Genomic DNA, 6000 nt, shown 5'->3' with positions numbered 1-6000 from the left:
AGGATGCCATTGGCCTTCTTGGCCACAAGGGCACAGTGTTGGCTCATGGTCATCCTGTCGTCCACTAGGACCCCCAGGTCCCTCTCCCCTACACTGCTCTCTAACAGGTCGTTCCCCAACCTATACTGGAACCTGGGGTTGTTCCTGCCCAGATGCAGGACTCTACACTTTCCCTTGTTATATTTCATCAAGTTATTCCCTGCCCAACTCTCCAGCCTGTCCAGGTCTCGCTGGATGGCAGCACAGCCTTCTGGCGTGTCAGCCACTCCTCCCAGCTTAGTGTCATCAGCAAACTTGCTGATAGTACACTCAATTCCCTCATCTAAATCATTGATGAATATATTAAATAATACTGGTCCCAGCACTGACCCTTGAGGCACTCCACTAGTTACAGGCCTCCAACTAGACTCCGCCCCATAGACTACAACTCTCTGGCTTCTCTCCTTCAGCCAGTTCGCAGTCCACCTCACTACCTGATCATCCAGACCACACTTCCTCAATTTAGCTGTGAGGATGCTGTGGGAGACTGTGTCACTAATTTCCAGCGTCCCAGGTTAACGGCCTCCCACTTTCCTTCATGAGCTAGAGGGGAAGCTCGAGGCCCCTGCACAGTTTGGGCCGGGAGCAAGCAATCCTGCTTCCTCTCAGCTTCCCTGACATCTCGCAGCCTATTAACAGCATCCCGCAGCTCAGCCACCTGCTGCAGGAGGACCTCCACCAGGGAGCACCGAGTGCAGCCCTGCCCATTGTGCACCCTCCCCTCAGGAGACCAGTGCAGGCACTCTCTACACCCCGAGCTCTGCACTGCAGCCTCCCCTCTCACCGGCTCTGTCTGGGTGCCTACGCTGGCCACCGCCGGGGCAGCCAGAGCAGAGCTCCCGGACCGGGCCCTGGTCACACGGCGAGCACTCACCATCCCGCCCGCCTGCCCGCACAAACTGCCTCGACGCCCCCAATCGCCCGCGCTCCCTGGGGCAGGTTTTTACCCCCTCAGGGCTGGTGCCGCTGCTCCTGGCTCCGCCCCCTGTGAGTCCCTGCTCGCGTCAGGAGCTGCCGGCTCCTGGGCAGGTCCTGTCGAGGATTTGAGGCTCCCGGAGGCTGGTCTTCCCCCCGCTCCGGTGTTGAAGGCGTCCTCTCTCGAGCTACTCACCTCAGCAGTTGAAACAAACTCTTCCACAAGGGTCACTGCCTGAATAATCTGAAGGAATAACCTTGTAATTTTAAAGGTAGACAGGTTTTCATGAAGAATCAGTATTTATTCTGACAGAGGATTTAAATTCTTCATGGATTTTGAATCAAGAATAAAAAAACCTAAACATCTGTTTGTGACCTCAAGAAGCTTCCACGAGCTTAACCTGAAAGCAGACTGAAACCATACTATTCCTACAGACAATTTCATGACTAAAAAGCTCTCTCAATGTTGTATTATTTTATAGTTTATGATTTGAATCACCAGATTTTACCCATGGTATCAAGTTCAAAATAGTCATTAAGGCCCTGTCTTTACAAGACATAGAAGTGAGGAAAGCAATAATTTTGAAAATCTGGGTATTTTTTCACAATTGCTTGCTTTTTGGCACTTAAAGTGTAACAATGTGTTTTGTATTTAGTTTGTCCATTGGCAGACTATCACACAGAACGAAGCCTACACTGATAGTGGGGGAAAGGTGAATTACTGTATGGCTAGATTACACCATTTAAGGAAGAGCCTTAAATAGGGGCCCATTTTTTTATATAGTGCCTGAAGAAAAAACTGATAAACTTGATCTCTTGAATGTTACAGCAATCTTAACCAGCTGGAAAGAAATGTGGGATCACTGCTTTTTCTTCTCTCATGTAGGTAACAGGCTAATGGAGAAGACTGTGCTCTCTTAACAGCTGTGACTCGTTATGACATACAGACATAGAGGAGTAATGAAGTTGTCTGTCATCCTCATTGGCTCTCTTATAATCATTTGTCCATATATGCTAGCACTACTGCCAATGTTACGATCACCTAGAAAAAATGTCTATAGTACATCACAAAAACATTTGTCTACAATTTTCTGTGAAGATATTTTTTGCAAATCTTAGTATTTTGGTCAAATCTTCCATGACAGAAATCCTTAAAATTTCTTCAGGCTTTTTCATGTCTTTACATTACCTTGGGGTCTTTCTTTTTTATGCTTTCAATCATCTATAGCTTCAAGTGTCTTACTAAATAAAACACTGCAGGAGATCTTCCCTGGTAATCTGCTGATTCACTGTTTTAAGTTTGTGCAGTAGTTGCCAATTCACTTTTGGATATGCCAAATAACTCTCTCAGTAACTCCTGGATATGGTAGGGAAGTTGGCATGGGAAACAGCTCCTGAGATGCAGTGTCTATGCACTGTTCTGGAGAGTAGAGCATGCACAGAAGTTGTTCCAGGCAGGCTGGCCTCAGTGCCAGCTAGCTGTTCAGTAACAGGCCTTTGGAGATACAGGTCACAATTAAGTCAATTAAACAGGATCTTCCCAATGCCCTCTGGACTACAGGTGCATCTTGTGCTTTTACTGCTCAAGAATGTGCAAAATGTACATATGTGTTTTTTTCTAACCTTTCAACATACTTTCTTCAGTAGATCTGCTTTTCCACTGACTTCAAGTTCAAAACTTTAAGTTCTGTATTCCATTAGCCCATCAACAGTGTATGTATACACTTCTACTTCAGTTCATTAAGTAAGTGTAATACATAGCCATACATATTGGCTATTTTCCTAATAAAATAGGAAAATTTGAAACAAATGAAACAAAAAAATCATAGGAATACAAGTTCACTATATACTATCAATAGCAGCAGGATTAAGGTCACACATGATGTCCTAAAAATGAAAGTGAAATCCCTTTAAACCTTGGCACTGCTATCACTATTAGCCTGTAAAAATAGGGTACTTTTATCAAACTGTGAAACAAATTTTGTCCTCTTTGAGCTACTGATCACACAACCTGTATGCAATTAAAGGTCCATTAACACCCAAGTAAAGATGTTTAAATGGATCTTAGTGATTTAATATACTTTTCACTAAATTGGAAAAGAATATATAAATTGCCTAATTACTTTCGAAACCTTGATGTGGTTACTTAAAAGGGCTGCTTTCATAAATATGTATGAAGAATTACATAAAAATGCTTAATGAAGGTGCTTGTTAAGATTACTTACTGGATGTTCTTCAATAAGCTCATAGCCAGACTATTTGATACCTGTTATTTATTACTAAATATATCCTTACAATTACTTTTGAAAGACAAGCTTCTCACTTTATAAATAAAAAAATGAAATAGAAATCATAAATGATGTGCACAAAGCCTGACAGTTGCATCAAAATTCAAGGCAATTAACCTTAGAGTTCTAAATTCTCTTCAGAAATACAAATCTTAACCTCAAGCCAACCTTTCTCTTTGAGACACCCCATTTACACACAGCCATTATCATCCCCACTTCATCAAAACGATAGAGCACCAACAAGTATTTTCTGCTTAAAACAGTGAGGTATCTATACATGAAATTTCTTCTTTACATGTAAAGAAAGGACACATCTTTGATGAAGCAATTGATAAAATTGTTTCAAGCTGTTCTAAACACCTTCCAGGCCATCTTAAATGACTAGTAGTTGAAACAGACTTCAGCAAAACATGTCTCCTCTCCCTTCTACACTACCTGTCATAAACTAAGGAGACTCATTCAGAACATGACTAATTCAGCTCTTGGGCTATACATCCTTAAGATGCAGTGAGCTGATGGTATTACTCACATTCACTGCCAGAAACAAATAATAGTTCCTGCTTCTGACTGCATGCCTCTGGTGCTTACTTTCTGCTGGCACTGATACTTCTTTGATCCTTCTGTAAGCTCTCTCAAACTCTTCTGCGAGCTCTCAGAAATCTAGCAGAAAGATGGCCAGATTTCTTGTAAAGTCAACAAATGGCAAAGCCTGAGAATTACCAGAACTTGTAGGCAGAAGGTAGCAGGATTACCTTCCTCAGTCCAACCTGAGGAAGCAAGTCTTCCTCCTTTTGGCAATGAAAAAATCAGCTTGTCTATAGTCCAAGCAGATTCTGTACATCTTTGTGTTCTGAGGTAACAGCTTCTTTGACTTACCATCTGCCTTATCTCAAGTTTGGATTGTTCAGGTAACAGGTATCTGTGGGTGGGGCAGGATTTTCTGTTGAGGAAGGGAAGGGAGGAAAGCATCAGGATAGGACACTGAACCCTATCCTGATGCACCAAGAAATTGCCTGGACCTCAAGACATCAGTTCTGAGAGAAGTGTTGACTATTCTATATGCTCCTTCAAAAGTTTTATTAGATCCTCACAATTCCTGTCATTTTTTTTACTCTGAACTCTTAACAAAGGCTTTCATCTTTTCATGGCTTGAATTCTCCATTCTTTCTCAAAGACAGAACAAGACTGTGAACAGATACAATGAACAAAGGCACAAATACTGCTGTTCTTACCTTTGTAACAGGGAAAAATGCATCAGTATGATTAATTACTGAACAAACTGTGATTAAAACAAGTTAATGCAATTTAATTGTCATTCCGGGTACTGTTAAACAAAAGCAACTCATAGCTTGTACTTGCTAGGACAGCACAGTAACAAAGCTAGTTGCTCCATCTGCAAAGACCTGCTCCCAGTTTTTCCTATGAATTTTTCAGTAAAATGCTGCTGGAAGACAATGGGTTTGTTTTGTTTTGTTTTCCCAAAGGCAACATGGCACTCATTTCAGTAAGTCCTTCTCATAAGAATATCCAAGACTCTCTTGTCTCTACTGGATATATTTTACTTAATATACAAAACAACAAGACCATTCAAGAAGCTTCTTTTGCAAAGACTGAAATATTTCATTGTCCAGAGAAACACTGATTCTTGAACATCTTAAAAGTTGACTCAATCCTATGAATGAGTACTTCATTCTTTTGCAGTTTTTATGTTTCACAGCATACTTCTAAGTATGTATTATAAGACAATTTATAGCCCTCCTAAGTGTTTGGCAGAACAAATAAATGCCCTAGAATCGTTTTTTCTTCAGGTGTTATTTTCAGGAGAATGTTAAATACTGGTTTTGGAGTCAGATATTCATTACCCATACTGCATGGATACTATTACCTAAGAAGTTAGTAATTTTAAAATTGGAAAAGAACATCTATGCTAATGGGGTTTGGCAGATATTGCTGTTAAGTTTAAATTGTAAACATTCATCTAGTGGAAAACAATAATTTTTTTCACTTTTTCTGTGAAGGTACTGGGTAGATTGAAAAGATATTCCAGTACAGACACAGAGGCATGCTCAAACAATGAAGTTTTGCAGTTACTCAGCATATCTAGACAGCCATATATCTGTGCTGAAGTAGCTAGCAGGTGAGCTCGCCAAACCACTCTCTATTGTTTATCAACAGTTGTGGTCTAGCGGGCAGGTCCCCGAGGACTGGACATTGGCTGGCATGTTGAAGCCTCTCTACAGAAAGGGCAGAAAGGAAGACCCTAGAAACTACAGGCCTGTCAGCCTGATCTCAGTGTCAGGGAAGGTCATGGAGCAGATGATCCTAAGTAAGATCATAAAGCAGGTGCAGGAAAACTAGGATATCAGGTGCAGTCATGAACAGCAGGTCCTGCTTGACCAACCTGATCTCCTTTTATGACAAGGTGAAATGCCTGGTTGATGAGGGAAAGGCTGTAGACATTGTCTATTTGGACTTCTAGTAAAGCAGTGTCTCCCACAGCATCCTCCTGGAGAAACTGGCTGCTCATGGCCTTGATAGGTGGATTCTTTGCTGGGCTGGAAACTGGCTGGATGGCAGAGCCCAAAGGGTAGTGGTGAATGGTGTCACATCTAGTTGGCAACCGGTCACTAGTGGTGTCCCTCAAGACTTGGTGAGGCCCAGGGTTGTTTAACATCTTCATTGATGATCTGGATGAGAGGATCAAGCGCACCCTCAGTAAATCTGCAGATGACAGCAGGTTGGGTGGGGTGTTGATCTA

This window comes from Pezoporus flaviventris, unplaced genomic scaffold, assembly GCF_033815535.1.
Source record: "Pezoporus flaviventris isolate CSIRO_AGI_PZ_B2104156 unplaced genomic scaffold, CSIRO_AGI_Pfla_v1 ptg000036l, whole genome shotgun sequence".
NCBI classification, from domain to species: domain Eukaryota; kingdom Metazoa; phylum Chordata; class Aves; order Psittaciformes; family Psittacidae; genus Pezoporus; species Pezoporus flaviventris.
Note: the sequence above shows the minus strand (reverse complement) of the source record.